Consider the following 21,651-nt stretch of genomic DNA (forward strand, 5'->3'; position numbering starts at 1 on the left):
AATGCTTGGAGTTGGGCCAGAGCTATTTGAAGACCTCGAAGACTTTGTTAAAACAGGCAAGCAGCCCTTTGACCATGTCTATGAAACCCTTTTTATGCATTTCATATAGCACTTTATTATTGTTGCATCGGAATCATGATGAGAGGGGAGCCACTTTGGTGGGTTGCCCTCATCTCCTCCTTGTTGATACTTGCATTGTGCATGACCCTACCTCCTTATGAGGGTTATGCCGGTGGGAGTAGATAGAATGCTAAAGAAGTGCTACGCAAAAAGGGATGGGTAAATGCATGGTGAAGAAGGCAAGTACCTTCAAAGGACTTTTCGAAAACCCCGTCGGGTGCCACTTATGCCCGAGGGAGGCAATGAGATGGGTAACCACTTGATGACGAAGTGGTGTACCGAGGCAAGTGTGTGTGTTGTTTACGAAAACGGATTAGATTTAAGATTTGTCGACTGTCCCAACCTTATATGCGCAACCACTCTACCCTTGTATGGGAAAGGGCATTATTGATTACCTAGGCCGATACTAGCTTGGAGCCCGCATTACTAGTAACGGGGGAGAGTTGGTGCTCTCTCTCGGGACGGGGTCGTGCCAGGTAGGGCGGCCATGACTGTTTTCACAGGGCACCGGATACATCGTTGTGTCCCCTCTCGGATGTTACGATCTCGAGTGAGTCTCATATGATGTACATCGTGAGGATACGGAACAACGAGTGGACTCCTTGTTAGTATCGTCTAGGGAAAGATAGTGATCGGGTGCTTACCCCGAGTACTTGAGGTACCGCGAGTCGTGGATGACACGGAAGTTCCCCGGATCTTGTGGGTAAAGTGTGCAACCTCTGCAGAGTGTAAAACTATTCGAATAGCCGTGTCCACGGTCAAGGACAGTTGGGCGGTGCTGCTTAAACTACGTCCACATGTTTACAAACCAGTGTGTGTGTTTGGATAAGTGGGAAGAACTACTTGGGTCAAGTCAAAGGACTTGACATGATTGAGTTGGGTTGGTGCCCACTCTTTTTATGTTGATACCACTACTTGGGTCAAGTCAAAGGACTTGACATGATTGAGTTGGGTTGGTGCCCACTCTTTTTAAGTTGGTATCTGTAACCTGTCCTCATGGTTACTTGAATCCTCCTGATGCATGTCTTACGAGTTGTTGAACATGTCATTGCACTCAAAAACTAGCTTTCCGCAAAAATTTACCTATATCATGCATTGTTGTATCCTGAACCAAAACATGGGTTGCTTGCGAGTACATTCAAAGTACTCATTGGCTTGCCACTGGTTATTTTATTGGCCAGGCATAAAAGAGCATGTTATGAAGAAGGATACTTCGGTGACGAGCATGCGAGCTAGAACGCTTCCCAGTCAGGATGCCTGTAGGGTTAAGGCAGATGGCATGGGTCCAAGTTATTGACAAAGTTTTCCACTGCGATGTTATACTCAAGACTTGACCATAATGGTCCTACTGGTGTAATACGGTATGTATGGATGTAAGACTCTTGTTATTCAACTTCTGTGTGTTCAGTGAGCATCGATCTCTGGGATCACTGTACACGTGCATTCGGTGATCACGACTTATGAGTCGGGGTCCCCACAGGTACCTCACGAGGTGCCCGTGACGCAAGCCATGATGACCAAAGGCGCCAAGCGGGCACCAGCCGTGCAGTGTCCTCCTTTCCTCTTTGGTGCAAAGGGAGCAAGCGCAGGCGAGAGCATCAAGCAAAGGCACCCGTTTCGGTGCAACGAGACCAAGACCAGTCCAACGGCAGGGAGGAAGTCATTGTGGAGCCCAAGCCAGCGTCACCACCAGAGCCTTTGGCAGGCGAGGACCAACTTTAGTCAGGATAAGTGTACTAGATGTTCCCCTTCAAAATGGCCAATTGTTGGCGCCCTTCTCGCTCAATATTTGGGAAGAGGCCCAGGGCCTTTGCCTATAAATAGGACTAGCCACCCACAGGGTAGAGGGGAGATCGGAGATCGGATCGAAATCAGAGAGAGAATCGAGAAGAGAGAGAGAGAAGGGTGACTGAACTCCTCCTAGCAGTTCATCCCACCAGCCAAGAAGAGACCCTCGCGAGGCTGTTCTTCCTTGTATTGCTCATCATCATCAGCCCAAGAGGCAATCCACCACACCACACACTGGAGTAGGGTATTACACCACAACGGTGGCCCGAACTAGTATAAACCCTGTGTCTCTTGTGTTGTTCTTTCCATAGCTTAGATCTTAGCGAGGCGGAGGGGTGCAGGTAGGTAGAAGGCGAAATCTCCGCGCGCACCCTAGTGTTCGAACCTCAAGGGTCTGCCGGAACTCGAAATCCGATAGCATGGAACACTGGATAGCGGTCAAGAATATCCTGAAGTACCTGAAGAGGACTAAGGATATGTTTCTCGTATATGGAAGTGACGAAGAGCTCGTCGTAAAGGGTTACGTCAGTGCTAGCTTCGACACAGATCTGGATGACTCTAAGTCACAAACCGGATACGTGTATATTTTGAATGGTGGGGCAGTAAACTGGTGCAGTTGCAAGCAAAGCTTTGTGGCTGGATCTACATGTGAAGCGGAGTACATGGCAGCCTCGGAGGCAGCACAAGAAGCAATCTGGGTGAAGGAGTTCATTACCGACCTAGGAGTCATTCCCAATGCGTCGGGCCGGATGACTCTCTTCTGTGACAACAATGGAGCTATTGCCCTTGCCAAGGAGCCCAGGTTTCACAGGAAGACCAGGCATATCAAGCGTCGCTTCAATTCCATTCGTGAAAGTGTTCAAAATGGAGACATAGATATTTGTAAAGTACATACGGACCTGAATGTAGCAGATCCGTTGACTAAACCTCTCCCTAGAGAAAAACATGATCAACACCAGAACTCTATGGGTGTTTGATTCATCACAATGTAACTAGATTGTTGACTCTAGCGCAAGTGGGATACTGTTGGAAATATGCCCTAGAGGCAATAATAAAATGGTTATTATTATATTTCCTTGTTCATGATAATTGTCTATTGTTCATGCTATAATTGTGTTATCCGGAAATCGTAATACATGTGTGAATGCATAGACCACAACACGTCCCTAGTGAGCCTCTAGTTGACTAGCTCGTTGATCAAAAGATAGTCATGGTTTCCTGACTATGGACATTGGATGTCATTGATAACGGGATCACATCATTAGGAGAATGATGTGATGGACAAGACCCAATCCTAAGCATAGCTCAAAGATCGTGTAGTTCGTTTGCTATAGCTTTTCCGAATGTCAAGTATCATTTCCTTAGACCATGAGATTGTGCAACTCCCGGATACCGTAGGAGTGCTTTGGGTGTGCCAAACGTCACAACGTAACTGGGTGACTATAAAGGTGCACTACGGGTATCTCTGCAAGTGTCTGTTGGGTTGGCACGAATCGAGACTGGGATTTGTCACTCCGTATGATGGAGAGGTATCTCTGGGCCCACTCGGTAATGCATCATCATAATGAGCTCAATGTGACCAAGTGGTTGATCACGGGATCATGCATTGCGGTACGAGTAAAGTGACTTGCCGGTAACGAGATTGAACGAGGTATTGGGATACCAACGATCGAGTCTCGGGCAAGTAACGTACCGATTGACAAAGGGAATTGTATACGGGATTGATTGAATCCTCGACATCATGGTTCATCCGATGAGATCATTGAGGAGCATGTGGGAGCCAACATGGGTATCCAGATCCCGCTGTTGGTTATTGACCCGAGAGTCGTCTCGGTCATGTTTGCGTGTCTCCCGAACCCATAGGGTCTACACACTTAAGGTTCGATGACGCTAGGATTGTTGAGATATTAGTATACGGTAACCCGAAAGTTGTTCGGAGTCCCGTATGAGATCCCATATGTCACGAGGAGTTCCGAAATGGTCCGGAGGTGAAGATTTATATATAGGAAGTCAAGTTTCAGCCATCGGGAAAGTTTCGGGGGTAATCGGTATTGTACCGGGACCACCGAAAGGGTCCCGGGGGTCCACCGGGTGGGGCCACCTATCCCGGAGGGCCTCATGGGATGAAGTGGGAGGGGAACCAGCCCCTAGTGGGCTGGTGTGCCCCCCTTGGGCCTCCCCCTGCGCCTAGGGTTGGAAACCCTAGGGGTGGGGGGCGCCCTACTTGGCTTGGGGGGCAAGCCACCCCCCTTGGCCGCCGCCCCCCTTGGAGATCGCATATCCTAGGGCCGGCGCCCCCCTAGGGGTCCTATATATAGTGGGGGGAGGGAGGGCAGCCGCACCCTAGCCCCTGGCGCCTCCCTCTCCCTCCCGTGACACCTCTCCCTCTCGCTGAGCTTGGCGAAGCCCTGCCGAGTTCACCGTTGCTTCCACCACCACGCTGTCGTGCTGCTGGATCTCCATCAACCTCTCCTTCCCCCTTGCTAGATCAATTTGGAGGAGACGTCTTCCCAACCGTACGTGTGTTGAATGTGGAGGTGCCGTCCGTTCAGCGCTAGGTCATCGGTGATTTGGATCACGACGAGTACGACTCCATCAACCCCGTTCTCTTGAACGCTTCTGCTCGCGATCTACAAGGGTATGTAGATGCACTCTATCGTGGTTCTAAGTCTGACAGTAATGTAGGGGGGGTAGGTATGGAGAGGCAAGATCTTAGCTATGGAGAAGTTGTAAGCACACGAGGTTTACGAGTTCATGCCCTTCTCGGAGGAAGTAATAGCCCTACGTCTCGGAGCCCGGAGGCGGTCGACTGGATTATGCGTGTATGAATTACAGGGGTGCGAACCCTTTATACTGAGGAGGGGTGTGGCTTATATAGAGTTCGCCGGACCCCTCCGGCCCTCAGTTGTGCAGGGTTTTAAATACATTAAGGTCGGGCATTACTAGTAATGCCCCTAATAAAGTGCTATGATGACCATAAAAGCTACTTAATAACTGACCGTTAGCGTGCGGAATGCCTTTAGGTCTCCTGGACGTCGAGTGGTTTGGTCTTGGTCGAGTGATTGCTTCTTGGTCGAGTGTCTTCGAGTCTGTCAAGTGGAACACCTCCAAGTCGATTGAAAGGTGATTTCTTTTAGAGATGTCCTTGGGTAGGGCAGTTGGGACAGGTCCATGACCCTACCCTAGGTACATAGCTTCATCATTAGCCCCCAAATGGATCGAGGTTTGAGTGGGGAAGGAGTTGAGAATTTCCCCGACCCATTTTTCATGCCATGAGCATATCTGGTTTCGGATCAATGAACCTGAGTGATGACAGCAACTTCCTTTTCAGTCGCCTTGATCCATTCTTAGCTTTTTGTCGAGTGAGTTTCTTTACTTGAAAGGCTCCGAGTGACGGCATGGAGGAGATCTTCCGTCTGACAAGTTGTTCTGCTGCCCGCAGATTTCGCAGGATTCGGATTTTGGGAAGCACGCGGGACGGGGGAGGCCGCAGTAATCGGATGGGATAGGGCGGAGCCGCCTCGATCTCCGCGCCACCTTTTTTGCCACGTATCACGCGCGCGATTGTTATGGGATTTGACAGGACCGCCCGGGCCTACCAGTCAGCCACTCGGACGCGACCTCATATAAGGCGTCGGACGGGGGTTTCTTGAACAGCGCGTTCCCATTCCCTCTTCCCCTCTTCAAGCTTCTTCGTCACGCTCGCTCTCGCCCCAACGCCTCCGCTCCATACGCGTCTCGCCGGCGACGATGGGGAAGGAGAAGACGGCGGCTCTGGAGCGGGCGAAGAAGGCGACGACAAAGGCGAAGGGGAAGGTGAGCAGTCGTGGTGGATCTTCCTCGTGAGCTGGCCTGCCGAAGGGCTGGATCCAGGGCGACTGGATCTGCTCGGCGATCCGCCAAGAAGACCTCGACGACCTAGCCGAAGGAGGGCTGACCCCCCATGGATCGGCGCGGCTTCCGGGGAAGGAGACCGAGCCGCAACCTCGGGAGGGTGAGCGCGTTCTCCTTGCCACCCACGTCGACCATGGATTTTCCTTGCCTCCTCACCCTTTCTTTCGGGGGTTTTTGAATTTCTTTGGGGCACAACTCCATCACTTCACTCCCAACACAATCGTGTATCTTGCTGCTTTCGTGTCTTTGTGCGAGAATTTCTTGGGTTGTCGGCCTCACTGGGGTCTTTTCAAGCACATTTTCACCTGTCGTTCTCAGACGGTGAAAAAGGCCAATCCGAGTGACGAGAGAACACAAGTGATTCAGATGTTTGGGGGTCTTGCTGTTCAGATGAGAGGGAAAAGTTCCTTTCCAGCCATGATTCTTCCCGACTCAGTTCGCGGATGGCAGTCGACCTGGTTTTACTGCAAAGACCAGTCGACGCCAGGCCAGTCGACTGGCGTCCCTCCTTTTACCATGGACCGAGTGAGGAAACCCTCCTCTTTGAAGGTACTCCGGGAGGAGAAGGCGCAGGTTAGGGTGCTGGTCGAACGAGTGGTCCAGCTTATCCATGATGGGGTCAGCGGTATGGATCTCTTGGAGGTTTTCCTTCAGCGGCGCATCCAGCCTCTTCAAGCCCGAGACCATCCGATGTGGATGTATTCGGGTCTTGACGACTCCACTCGGATTCACCCGGAGGAGGTCGATGACGACACACTGGAGAAGTGGCTGTCGGGCATGACCGGAAACAAGGACAACCCCAGGGAAGCCAGGAGAGTTCCTCCATACGACCAGTCCCATGTACCAGAGAAGGTCCGATTTTGAGCTTTTGATTGTAATCTGAATTCACTCATGCAGTTGCCTATACTGCATCGACTGACTTTGTTCTCCCTGCTTTCTTTCAGGCCCTTATCGAAATGTATTCAATGCCCAATGGAGAGCAAGAACAGGACCCAGAAGGAGAGGCGAGCGGCGGCGACAGTGGCGAATGGGACTCTGACGGTGAAGGGGACGAAGAAAGTGACGACCCAAGTGACGAAGAAGAAGTCGAGTCGCCTCCTCGCAGGAAGAGGCGGTCCAAGCTTGACCAAGAACGACCGAGCGCCCGTGAAAAGGCGATTGCTCAAGCTGGTCAGTCTTCAAAGCATCCTCGGACCTATTCGCCAACTCCAACTGAAAAAGCGTCAAAGTATCCCAAAGTTGCAGAGTCGAAGCTTTGGAAGGCGTTGCCGAAGATTAAGATTGACATCCCCGTCGCTTCTGCGTGAGTGTCTCCCTTTATATTCACTCGACGCCCCGTGCTGTTTGTTTTTCTTGTTTTAATCGGACGAACTTTGGAACTGGCAGCGCTGCTACTTCCGGGACCTCAACTTACAGGGACGATGATGAGGTAATGGAGGATGCGGTCACTTCTAATCTGGGTATGATTTCTGCCATTCTGTCTTTATTTGGTCGACTCAACTGCAATGTGTACCATTGGGTGATGTGATTTTGTCGATTGAACTTTAAACAGCTCCTAACATTATTGACGTCCCCGATGATGATGATGAAGAGCCCGAGAGGCCTTTGACGAGGAAAAATAGGCAAGCTCCTACAAGCAAGGGGCCACAGTCGACGCCGAGGGCGGAACCAGTCGTTCAGGACGTTGGTGATGCCAATCGGGGTTCTGTTACCTTCGCCGTGCCATTGTTGAGTGCCTTGCATTCTTCGTCGACTGCTCAGGTCCCTGTCGACCCACCTTCAGTTTTTGCGACCCATCATGTCCCAGAGGACGAAGTGAATGCTGCCAAGGAAGCCATACGCCAGGCGGGCATTATGATGGAGAAGATGAAGACGAGCGGGACACCAGTCAGGCCGCCTACGACGCCAGCTCGGCTCTCCAAAGCAACGTGCAGGTTAGTTGGTTGCCGCTTGTTCTGTTAGGATATGCTATCTGAAGACTCTTTTTCCGAAAATCTTTGCATCTGTACACCCACTGGGTGCATCGATTGGATTTTTGAACTAGTGGGGGCACGCTGAGTGCACCCACTGGGTGTAGTCCCCGAGACTACGGTGGACTGCTGGCAGTCGACTGTAGTCTTTGTATTTTGATTCTTCGCTCGATGTGGTCTGGCCGCGTCGAGTGTAAACCGAACTGGTAGTTTGTCTCTTCTGCTCGGTCTAGGCGAGTGGGATCAGAACCGGTGGGGGCACGCCAAGTGCACCCACTGGGTGTAGTCCCCGAGACCGCGGTCGACTGCTGGCAGTCGACTGTGGTCTGAGTTCTATGTTCTTTTTTTTACTCCTTGCACTCGACTCGGGCGGGCTGGTCGAGTGGGTCATAACCGGTGGGGGCACGCAAAGTGCACCCACTGGGTGTAGTCCCCGAGACTATGGTGGACTGCGGGCAGTCGACCGTAGTCTTAGTATTTATTGTCTTTGTCGTTTTTCGCTGTAAAATAACTTCTCCTCCCTGATTGCAGAAATCTTGTGATCTTGGAGCTCGCTTTGCTGACTTGGAGAAACAGCAGATCCAACTGAATCTTGACTTGGAATTGGCCAAGACAGAGCTGCAAAAGGCCAAGGACGACGCCAATGGTAAGACGAGCTTGTCGACTGATTTGTCTTACGCTTTAGTATCCTTCTGCTCCTTCTGAATCAAGCACGGTTTCTTCGCAGAAAAACTAAGAGAAGCTCTGGCGAAGAAGGATCAGGATTTGGCTGCTTCTCAAAAGGAAGCTGACGACAGAACCGCTCTGGCTGAACAGAAACTGGCTTCGGTCGGCCAGTTGGAAGAAGAGAACACCAAGATGAAATCTGCTCTGAACGAAGCCAACAAGGAGTGCACACGCTTGAAGAAGGACAATCTCAACCTGTACGAGAAGATGGAAGGCATCGCTCGCAGGAGGGACGATCTAGAGAGCTATCTGAGGAGCCTTGCCAAGAAGTTGTTCATCAAGCTTGAAGGTACACATTTTGTTTTGACTGATGTTTTTTGTCGACTCAGCATACGAAAATTGACTTATCCTTGGACCGTGAATGCAGAGTTTTGCTAGAACTTCGAGGAGGAGACTGGGCGGATTGAGCCAGGTTTGGACCCAATCAATTCTCCCGTGAAAGATGAAACGACCATGAATCTGCTCCGACTGGAATCCCGTATCGACGGTGTTGTGGACTACTTGGCTCAACTGAAGGTCGCCATGTCACAGATCGACACGACACTTTGGCTAGAGGCCACGCTCCAGAATGATCTTGAGTCCCTGATGACTCGACTTAACGAGATCCCTGATCGAGTGCAGGAGTGGAATAAATCTTCTGCCCGGTGTGGTGCTGATGTGGCTCTGTCTTTGGTTCGTGTCCACTTCAAGGAGGTGCGACAAGATAAACTGGCAGCAATCAAGGTCGCCAACAACCAGAAGCATGACTTCCGAACTTTTATGGAGACTTTCATCGCTGCAGCCACTCGGATCGCCGACGACGTCGACCTGGACGAGTTCGTCGAGCCTGCCAGTCCTCCTCCTGCGGAGTGAACAAACTTTTATGCCCCACCTTAAATTTGCCTCGGAATGCCGAGTGGTTTTTGTAACCGTTAAACTCTTTCGGGATGAATGCCCGAGCACTTCGATCTATGGTCCGGAACCTTTAAGATTTGAACTTGGTTTATCGTTGAATATCTTCATGAACCCTCCGTCGAGTGGAACTCGTTCTTCACTCGAGACAACCTTTGTATTTGTGGCGCAACTCCGAAGGAGAAGGTAGCAGTCGACCTGCACCTCGTCGTCCTTGCGGGTCGGTGATGGAGCGCACATTGTATTTGTGGCGAAGCTTCCAAGGAGAAGGTGGCAGTAGACCTGCACCTCATCGTCCTTGCGGAGCGGGATGGAGCGCATGTTGTATTTGTGGCGAAGCTCCCAAGGAGAAGGTGGCAGTCGACCTGCACCTCGTCGTCCTTGCGGAGCGGGATGGAGCACGCATTGTATTTGTGGCGCAGCACTGAAGGAGAAGGTTTCAGTCGACCTGCACCTCGTCACTTCAGAGTGGGATGGAGCGCACATTGTATTTGTGGCGAAGCTCACAAGGAGAAGGTGGTAGTCGACCTGCACCTCGTCGTACTTGAGGATTGAGATGTGTTTCGTACTTAGGCGAGTACCGGACTGCAGCTAAGCCCCCGAGCGGGAGGCTGGCACACCACTCGGTAGGATTTTCAAATACTTAGGCAAGTACTGGACTGCAGCTAAGCCCCCGAGCGGGAGGTTCGCTCACCACTCGGTAGGATTTTCAAATACTTAGGCGAGTACTGGACTGCAGCTAAGCCTCCGAGTGGGAGGGTCGCTCACCACTCGGTAGGATTTTCAAATACTTAGGCGAGTACTGGACTGCAGCTAAGCCCCCGAGCGGGAGGGTCGCTCACCACTCGGTAGGATTTTCAAATACTTAGGCGAGTACAGGACTGCAGCTAAGCCCCCGAGCGGGAGGGTCGCTCACCACTCGGTACGATTTTCAAATACTTAGGCGAGTACTGGACTGCAGCTAAGCCTCCGAGTGGGAGGGTCGCTCACCACTTCGTAGGATTTTCAAATACTTAGGCGAGTACTGGACTGCAGCTAAGCCCCCGAGCGGGAGGGTCGCTCACCACTCGGTAGGATTTTCAAATACTTAGGCGAGTACTGGACTGCAGCTAAGCCTCCGAGTGGGAGGGTCACTCACCACTCGGTAGGATTTTCAAATACTTAGGCGAGTAGTGGACTGCAGCTAAGCCCCCGAGCGGGAGGGTCGCTCACCACTCGGTAGGATTTTCAAATACTTAGGTGAGTACTGGACTGCAGCTAAGCCCCCGAGCGGGAGGGTCGCTCACCACTCGGTAGGATTTTCAAATACTTAGGCGAGTACTGGACTGCAGCTAAGCCTCTGAGTGGGAGGGTCGCTCACCACTCCGTAGGATTTTCAAATACTTAGGCGAGTACTGGACTGCAGCTAAGCCCCCGAGCGGGAGGGTCGCTCACCACTCGGTAGGATTTTCAAATACTTAGGCGAGTACTGGACTGCAGCTAAGCCTCCGAGTGGGAGGGTCGCTCACCACTCGGTAGGATTTTCAAATACTTAGGCGAGTACTGGACTGCAGCTAAGCCCCCGAGTGGGAGGGTCGCTCACCACTCGGTAGGATTTTCAAATAGTTAGGCGAGTACTGGACTGCAGCTAAGCCCCCGAGCAGGAGGGTCGCTCACCACTCGGTAGGATTTTCAAATACTTAGGCGAGTACTGGACTGCAGCTAAGCCTCCGAGTGGGAGGGTCGCTCACCACTCGGTAGGATTTTCAAATACTTCGGCGAGTACTGGACTGTAGCTAAGCCGCCGAGTGGGAGGTTCGCTCACCACTCGGTAGGATTTTCAAATACTTAGGCGAGTACTGGACTACAGCTAAGCCCCCGAGCGGGAGGGTCGCTCACCACTCGGTAGGATTTTCAAATACTTAGGCAAGTACTGGACTGCAGCTAAGCCTCCGAGTGGGAGGCTGGCTCACCACTCGGTAGGATTTTCAAATACTTAGGCGAGTACTGGACTGCAGCTAAGCCCCCGAGTGGGAGGGTCACTCACCACCCGGTAGGATTTTCAAATACTTAGGCGAGTACTGGACTGCAGCTAAGCCCCCGAGTGGGAGGGTCGCTCACCACTCGATAGGATTTTCAAATACTTAGGCGAGTACTGGACTGCAGCTAAGCCCCCGAGTGGGAGGGTCGCTCACCACTCGGTAGGATTTTCAAATACTTAGGCGAGTACTGGACTGTAGCTAAGCCCCCCAGTGGGAGGCTGGCTCACCACTCGGTAGGATTTTCAAATACTTAGCCGAGTGCTGGACTGCAGCTAAGCCCCTGAGTGGGAGGGTCGCTCACCACTCGGTAGGATTTTCAAATACTTAGGCGAGTACTGAACTGCAGCTAAGCCCCCAAGTGGGAGGCTGGCTCACCACTTGGTAGGATTTTCAAATACTTAGGCAAAACGGGTTCGTAGCTAAGCCCCCGAGTGGGAGGCTGGCTCACCACTCGGTAGGAAATTATTTTTTCAAACTTAGGCGAAACGGATTCGCAGCTAAGCCACCCACTGGGGGATTTCTCACGCAAACAAAAACAATAACAATCACTGGGAAAATTATAACGCTCTTGTCTTTGATAAATAAACTACATGAGTTTTTCTGATTACATGTCATCCGAGTGAGAATTCAAGTATAAAAGGGGTGGAGTAGCTCCGCATTCCAGGCTCGTGGCTCATCAATCTGGCGATCGACATTATAGAGGTGGTACGCTCCATTGTGGAGGACTCTGGTGACATGAAGGGCCTTCCCAAGTAGGAGCGAGTTTGTGTGGTTTCTGCTGATCCACTCGGAGGACTAAGTCTCCTTCTTGGAAGGCTCGACTCTTCACATTTCTGGCATGGAATCGACGCAAGTCTTGCTGATAGATGGTCGATCGGATCATGGCCATTTCTCTTTCTTCTTCCAGGAGGTCGACTGCGTCCTGCCGGGCTTGTTCTGCTTCATCTTCAGAGTAGAGCTCGACTCGGGGGGCGTTGTGAAGCAGGTCACTCGGCAAGACTGCTTCGGCTCCGTAGACCAGAAAGAATGGGGTTCTTCCGGTCGATCGGTTCGGGGTTGTCCTCAATCCCCAAAGAACTGATCGAAGCTCGTCGACCCATGCTCCTGCTGCGTGCTTGAGATCGCGCATCAATCGAGGTTTCAGTCCTTTGAGAATTAAGCCGTTTGCTCTTTCCGCTTGTCCATTCGACTGGGGGTGAGCGACCGAAGCATAGTCGACTCGTGTGCCCCGAGAGGCGCAAAAGGCCCTGAATTTGTCGAAATCGAAATTTGACCCATTGTCAGTGATGATGCCGTGCGGAACTCCATATCCGAATATCAACTCTCTGATGAAACTGATAGCAGTGCAAGCATCAAGATTCTTGATAGGCTTAGCTTCAATCCATTTGGTGAACTTGTCGACTGCTACTAGCACATGAGTGAAGCCGCTCCTGCCCGTTCTCAGTGGTCCAACCATGTCCAGCCCCCAAACAGCGAAGGGCCAGATGAGTGGAATGGTTTTCAGGGCTGACGCGGGCTTGTGCGACATATTGGAGTAATACTGACATCCTTCACATTTGTCGACTATCTCTTTCGCCATTTCATTCGCTCTTGGCCAGTAGAATCCCGCTCGGTATGCTTTAGACACAATGGTCCGAGAGGACGCATGATGACCACAGGTCCCCGAGTGGATATCATCAAGGATCATCTGACCTTCTTCTGGTGTTATACACTTCTGACTGACTCCAGTCGCGCTTTCTCTATACAACTGTCCCTTTATGACTGTAAAGGCCTTGGATCGACGGACGATCTGTCGAGCCTCTTCTTCGTCCTCTGGGAGTTCTTTCCTTAGGATGTACGCGATGTACGGTATTGTCCAGTCGGGAGTGATGATCAAGACTTCTATGATCAGGTCGACCACAGCTGGAACTTCAACTTCAGTCGGATCCGTGGCACTTTTTGGCTGCGGAGCCTCTTCAGTGAAGGGATCCTCCTGAACTGATGGTGTGTGGATGTGTTCCAAAAACACATTGCTGGGAATGGCTTCTCTTTTGGAACCTATTTTTGCCAAATCATCAGCTGCTTGATTTTTCAGTCGGGGTATGTGATGAAGTTCTAACCCCTCGAATTTCTTCTCTAGCTTTCTCACTGTATTGCAATCACCAGTCATGGCTGGACTTCTGACGTCCCACTCCTTCATCACCTGATTAACCACCAAATCTGAGTCGCCATAGACCATGAGGCGACGGACGTCGAGTGAAATGGCCATGCGCAACCCATATAAAAGTGCTTCATATTCTGCCTCGTTATTAGAGGAATCAAAGTGGATTTGAAGAACATATCTGAGCTTATCTCCTCGGGGGGAGACCAACACCACCCCGGCACCGGAACCATTCAGCATTTTGGAACCGTCGAAGAACATGGTCCTGTAACGCCCTCGATGCGGCTATATCTCCCACGTGTCGAGGCACGACTTAGAGGCATAACCGCATTGAAAGCAATGTCGCAAGTTAGGCAATCTTCACAACATCCCATGTAATATAAATATAATAAACGGGGAGATACATAGTTGGCTTACACTCGCCACGTCAATCAAAGTACATAAATAGCATTACATCAAACAAACACTCATGGCCCGACTACGACGCCAAAATAAAAGATAAACCCAACATGCGACACGGTCCCGATCGTCCCAACTGGGCACCACTACTGATCGTCAGGGAAATACACATAGTAACGGCGTGAGTCCTCGTCGAACTCCCACTTGAGCTCAAGCGCGTCATCTGGAACGGAGTCATCAGGCCCTGCATCTGGTTTGGAAGTAATCTGTGAGCCACATGGACTCAGAAATCTCGCACCCTCGCGATCAAGACTATTTAAGCTTATAGGTAAGGCAAGGTAAATATGTGGAGCTGCAGGAAGCGACTAGCATATATGGTGGCTAACCTGTTCGCAAAACAGAGTGAGAAGAGGAGGCAAAGAGCGAACGAATAACTAGAGAACAACCTGCGGCAAGCATTACTCCAACACCGTGTTCACTTCCCGGACTCCGCCGAGAAGAGACCATCACGGTAACTCACACAGTTGATTTATTTTAATTAAGTTAAGATTCAAGTTATCTACAACTGGACATTAACAAATTCCCATCTGCCCATAACCGTGGGCACGGCTTTCGTAAGTTCAAATCCCTGCAAGGGAGTCCCAACTTAGCCCATGACAAGCTCTCACGGTCAACGAAGGAATAGACCTTCTCCCGAGACGTTTCGATCAGACTCGGTATCCCGGTTCTATAAGACACTTCGACAAGTTAAAACAAATCCAGCAACACCGCCCGAATGTGCCGACAAATCCTGATAGGAGCTGCACATATCTCGTTCTCAGGGCACACTCAGATTGTCCAAACTTCCGGTAGGCCAGCCCAGAGTTGCCCCTGGTGGCCACCGGCGGCTGACGAGGTGGACCAACACTCAGAGGAGCACAGGCCCGGGGGGGGTTTAAAATAAGATGACACTCGGGCTCCGGAAACCCAAGGGAAAAAGGGGCTAGGTGGAAAATGGTAAAACCAAGGTTGGGCATTGCTGGAAAAGCTTTAATCAAGGCGAACTATCAAGGGGTTCCCATTATCACCCAATCGCGTAAGGAACGCAAAATCCGGGAACATAACACCGATATGACAGAAACTAGGGCGGCAAGAGTGGAACAAAACACTAGTCGAGAGGCCGAGCCTTCCACCCTTTACCAAGTATATAGATGCATTAAGATAACAAGATAATATAATGATATCCCAACAAGTAAATAATGTTCCAACAAGGAACGGTCTCCAATCTTCACCTGCAACTAGCAACGCTATAGGAGGGGCTGAGCAAAGCGGTAACATAGCCAATCAACGGTTTGCTAGGACATGGTGGGTTAGAGGTTTGACATGGCAATTTGGGAGGCATGATAAGCAAGTGGTAGGCATCGTAGCATAGGCATAGCAAAAGAGCGAGCATCTAGCAAAGCAAAGATAGTAGTGATTTCGAGGGTATGATCATCTTGCCTGCAAAGTTGTCAGAGTTGACTGGATCCTCGAAAGCAAACTCAACGGGCTCCTCTTTAGCGAACTCGTCTCCCAGCTCTACCCAAACAAGACAAACAAGCAACAAGGACACAATCAACCACGTGCAAAGCTCAAACAATATGATGCAAACATGGTATGCTATGCGGGATGCGATATGCGATGCATATGCAAGATTTGACAAGGAATGAATGAACCTAGCCTCAACTTGGAAATCCAAGTGTGCCATTGGAAAGGTGAGATGAAATCGCTTGAAAACTATATAAAGAACGCCGGAATCGGAGTTACGGTTTGGAAATGACAAGCAGTTCAAATATGGCACCGGTCTGCGATATACAGCAAGTAGCCATCTAAATGCAACAAGACGAACATGCAACAGCACCCAAACATGGCAACAAAATACATGGCAGGGATCCATTCATGATGCTTAACAAAAGAGGAACACTGAGCTACGGCAAATTCATCCATTAACAGGTTCAAACAAGCATGGCAAAAATGCATTTGACAAACAGATTTCAGACTTAGTGAAATTAACACTTGTCTGGAATCTCAGATCAGGTAGCACACTTTGGAGCATGAAAACTATATGCTACAGGACCTGAACATGGCAAATTAAAGCATGGCATGGAGCTACTCAAAGAGCTTAACAAAAGTCCCTTAGTGACCTTGAGCCAAAAGGGATCAGAAAATACATTTGCAAGCATGTGAACATGGCAAAAACATAATCAGTTCTCAGACTTAGTGAAAAACTGGAGCATGCAAAATCAGATATCAAGTAGGCATGTTAACGAGCTCGATGCACTCACTACAGAGAATGTCATGACAATCTAAGCATACACCCATCAAGAATACACATTAAACAAGCTAGACATGGCAAGAACAATAGCATAGCATGCACGGATCAACTACAACATCCTCGGCAAAATCGCTAACAAGTAGACAATCTGCCCAGATTCACGAAATGACAAAAGTAGAGCTCGATTGACTCAAGCTAGGGTGCTCCATAATTGCAAACAAAGACATGGATGGATAGAGCACTACAATATTAACAAAACATCCTTACTGATCATCCTCAAAAGAGGCACGGATCACTAGGAAACAACAAGAACATATGGCATATTGAGATAAACAGATCAAGGACTTGGTGGAAATGCTAAGTCCCTGAAATCAGCATTAACGAATGCTCCACTTTGCAAGCTTGTGCTAGTCACCACACACATCACAAAAATACATGGGTTGCACCTCTGGAAAGATGGCAAAACATATAACAAAACACATGTAGAGCCCAGGGGCATATCATGCACACAATAATCATGGCAAAAATGACAAATATCTAATAGGAGCAGCAGATCTGACAATTATCTCAAATAGCACTCTTCCAACAGCATTTAGGGCATCAAGATGAACTCAAATGAAAATGATGCAATGAGATGAAATGATGTGCTCTCTGAGGCGAACATTTTGATATGCTATATGCTCAAAACGGAGCTATGGATGCGGAGATATAGCATGATGAAATATGCTAAAAATACTAAAAACGGGAGCAAAGTCAACCCTAGGGTTTCCTCAGATCTGGATCCGGGCACGTTTACTATAGCGGCGCGTGAACCGAGGTTGGCCGGAGCTTCGCCGGGGAAGGAGGAGGCCGGACGGAACGGGCGGGGAGGCAAGGCCGGTCGCCGGTGCACGACCACGGCGGCGCGGGGCGGAGATCCGGGCGGCGAGGGGCGGCTCCGGCGCGGAGGTGACCGACGGAGCGGACGGGTGACGAGTCGCCGGCGGAGGGCGGCGGCTTCCGGAGCCGAAGGTGATGGCGGCGGGGAGAAAGGCGCGAGGCGCGGGGCGGCTCGGGGTGGCGGCGCGGGAGGCATTGGGCCCGGGGGCCCGACTCGGGCCGAGCGGGCCTCGGCGGCGGCGAAGTGGGCGCGGTGGCGGCGGCGAATTGGTGAGCGCCACGTGGCGGCGGTGGCTGGGTCAGACACATCCGCCACCGGCGGACGTTGTCCGGCGCGCGGAGGAAGACGAAGACTAGGGTTTCGGGGGAAGGAGAACGAGAATTTCGGAGGGGGTCTTTATATAGGTATAGGAGGAGCTAGGAGAGTCCAAATGAGGTGCGGTTTTCGGCCACGCGATCGTGATCAAACGCTCTAGATGATGGAGAGGGTTTTGGTGGGTTTTGGGCCAAATTGAAGGGGTGTTGGGCTGCAACGCACACGAGGCCTTTTCGGTCCCTCGGTTAACCGTTGGAGCATCAAACGAAGTCCAAATGGTACGAAACTTGACAGGCGGTCTACCGGTAGTAAACCAAGGCCGCTTGGCAAGTCTCGGTCCAATCCGGAAATGTTTAATCCCCACACACGAAAGAAAGGTAGAAATGACCACCGGAGGAGAACGGAGCGCCGGAATGCAAAACAGACAACGGGGAAAATGCTCGAATGCATGAGATGAACACATATGCAAATGCAATGCACATGATACAAAAACACACAGATACAAAAACCCGAACCCGAGAAAATAATATAACTTAACGCCGGAAACAACAAGAGTTGGAGTACATATTAGGAAAATCATATCCGGGGTGTTACAACACTCCACCACTATGAAAGGATCTCGTCCCGAGATCTAGGACTAAAAGAACGCCGGGTACTCAGAACGGAGGTGATCCTCACGTTCCCAGGTAGCTTCACGGTTGGAATGGTGTGACCACTTGACTTTGAGGAATTTTATTGACTTGTTGCGAGTCTTGCGTTCAGTCTCTTCAAGAATAGCAACGGGGTGCTCACGATAAGAGAGATCTTCTTGGAGCTCGATGTCCTCGAAGTTGACAGTGTGGTCAGGAGTCTTGAAGCACTTTCGAAGCTGAGAGACATGGAACACGTCATGAACATTTGCAAAGTTTGAAGGAAGCTCGAGTTGATAGGCGAGATCGCCTCTCTTGCTGACAATCTTGAAAGGTCCCACGTATCTAGGGGCACTTCCCTTTGATACCGAAGCGACGAGTACCTTTCATTGGAGAGACGCGGAGGTAAACATGATCTCCGATCTCGAAAGCCAAATCACGGTGCTTACTATCATAGTAGCTCTTCTGGCGGGATTGGGCTGCTTTGAGGTTATCTCGAATGACTTTGCACATTTCCTCTGCCTCTGTGATTAAGTCATTTCCCAGAAGTTGACGTTCACCGGTTTCAGACCGGTTGAGAGGGGTACGACACTTCCTGCCATATAGAATTTCAAATGGGGCCTTGCCCGAACTTGCTTGAAAACTGTTGTTGTAAGAGAATTCAGCATATGGAAGACAATCCTCCCACTTCATGCCGAAGGAGATCACACAAGCCCTGAGCATATCTTCAAGAATCTGGTTGACACGCTCGACTTGACCGCTAGTTTGAGGATGGAAAGCTGTGCTGAAGCGGATGTTGGTGCCCATGGCCTTCTGAAAAGAATCCCAAAACTTGGATGTAAAGATGCTGCCACGGTCTGAAGAGGTCACTTGTGGAATACCGTGCAGAGAGACAATTCGAGAGGTATAGAGTTCCGCCAATTGAGCTGCAGTGATTGACTCTTTGATAGGCAGAAAGTGAGCCACTTTAGTGAGTTTGTCGATGACAAGGAATATAGCATCATTGCCACGTTTGGACTTTGGAAACCCAGCACGAAGTCCATCTCAATGTGGTCAAACTTCCATTCTAGAATGGCAAGAGGTTGGAGGAGACCAGCTGGCCTTTGGTGTTCTGCCTTCACTCTTCTGCAGACATCGCATTCATTCACGAACTGAGCAATCTCGCGCTTCATTCGAGTCCACCAATAAGCCTACTTGAGGTCCTGATACATCTTCGTGCTCCCAGGGTGGATGGAGAGGAGAGAATTGTGAGCCTCGTTCATGATCACTTTACGAAGGTCACCTTTGGGCACAACAATACAATCCTCGAAGAAGAGAGTATCCTTGTCATCAAGGCGGTAGCACTTGTACTTGGGTTGACTCTTGGCAATCCCAATCTTCACCTTTTTCACCATAGCATCAAGAAGCTGGGCTTGGCAAATCTGGTCTTCCAAGGTAGGAGAGACTTGAAGGTTGGCGAGGAAACCTTGAGGAACAACTTGCAGATTAAGTTTGCGGAAAGCTTCACAAAGCTCGGGTTGATAAGGCTTGAGAATCAGACTGTTACAATAAGCCTTCCTGCTCAATGCGTCAGCAATCACATTGGCCTTGCCTGGAGTATACTCGATACTCGGATTATACTCTTGAATCATTTCGACCCATCGAGTTTGCCTGAGGTTGAGATTAGGCTGAGTGAAGATGTACTTGAGACTCTTGTGGTCAGTGAAGATGTCCACTTTTCTTCCCAATAAGAGATGTCTCCAAGTCAAAAGAGCATGCACAACTGCCGCCAACTCAAGGTCATGAGTGGGGTAGTTTTTCTCGTTGGGCTTCAACTGGCGAGAGGTATAAGCCACAACTTTCTTCTATTGCATCAACACTGCGCCAAGACCTTGGAGAGAGGCATCGCAAAAGACCTCATACGGCTTGGATTCACCAGGAGGAGTCAGAACTGGAGCAGTGACCAATTTCTCTTTCAAAGTGTTGAAAGCAATGTCACACTCCGGATACCAAACGTACTTGATGTGCTTCTGGAGAAGATTTGAGAGAGGCTTCGCGATCTTAGAAAAGTTTTCAACGAATCTTCGACAGTAGCTTGCGAGACCGAGGAAGCTACGGAGTTGCATCACGTTCTGAGGTGGTTCCCAATTCACAATTGCAGACACCTTCTCAGGATTCACCGCAATGCCCTTGGCAGAGATGATATGACCAAGATAAAGAACCTCATCGAGCCAAAATTCGCACTTGGAGAACTTGGCATAGAACTTGTGTTCCCTGAGCTTATCGAGTACCAAACGCAAGTGCTTGGCATGATCTTCCTTGTTCTTCGAAAAGACCAGAATGTCGTCAAGATAGACCAAAACGAAGTCATTGGTGTAGGCGTTGAAGATGAAGTTCATCATGCGAGAGAACGTCGGAGGAGCGTTGACGAGGCCAAAAGACATGACAGTGTATTCATATGAACCAAAGCTTGTCCTGAAAGCTGTCTTGGGAATATCTTGCTCACGGATTCGAATCTGATGATAACCCATGCGGAGATCAAGCTTGGAGAATACTTGGGCACCTTTGAGTTGTTCGAACAGCTCGTTGATGTTGGGAAGTGGGTATTTGTTCTTGATGGTCTTCTTGTTCAATGGACGGTAATCAACACAAAGTCGGTCTGTTCCATCCTTCTTCACAAAAAGAACACCACAACCCCACGGAGAAGAACTAGGCCGGATGAGACCCATTCTCTCTTGAACATCGAGTTGTTTCTGCAGCCCCTTCAACTCTTTAGGTCCGAGCTTGTAAGGACGCCTGCACACTGGTTCCGTGCCAGGCTCAAGATCGATGACCAATTCAACTGGCCGGTGCGGAGGCATTCCTGGAAGCTCTTCTGGAAAGACGTCTTGATACTCGCAAACGACTGGAATTTGCGAGATAGCATCCAGTTCACACTTCTCACTGAGAGAAAACATACGGATAGTATTATCCCGAGTGGCAAAGACAATTACATCCTCAGATGAATGAGTCAATTGAATCTGCCTGGCTGCACAATCAAGCTGAGCCTTGTGCTTAGAAAGCCAATCCATCCCGAGAATAAGATCAATATCCGAGTTACCAAGAACCATTGGAGAAGCCAGAAACTTGAAATCACCCAACATGATAGAAATATCTGGAATCTCGTGGTTAGCGAGCAAACATCTACCCGGAGAGACAACTGCTAACGGTGTATGCATAACTTGGGAAGTCAACTCATGCTTAGATGCAAAAGGTTTCGAGATGAAACAATGCGATGCACCAGTGTCAAAAAGAACTTTTGCAGGAACATCGTTAACAGGAAGATTACCCATGATGACATCTGACGAGTCCTCTGCCTGAGCTGCGTTCATCAAGTTGACCTTGGCGTGCTTGGGGTTATGCTTGACCACAGCTGTACTTGCCGATCTCACAGGAGGAGGAGGAGGAAGACGCCTCTGATTGAAGCATTTGTTGGCATTGAGGGAGTCCTGGATTAGGGGGTGTTCGGGTAGCCGGACTATACCTTCAGCCGGACTCCAGGACTATGAAGATACAAGATTGAAGACCTCGTCCCGTGTCCGGATGGGACTTTCCTTGGCATGGAAG

The sequence above is a fragment of the Triticum urartu genome, chromosome 3 (assembly GCF_003073215.2).
Source record: "Triticum urartu cultivar G1812 chromosome 3, Tu2.1, whole genome shotgun sequence".
NCBI classification, from domain to species: domain Eukaryota; kingdom Viridiplantae; phylum Streptophyta; class Magnoliopsida; order Poales; family Poaceae; genus Triticum; species Triticum urartu.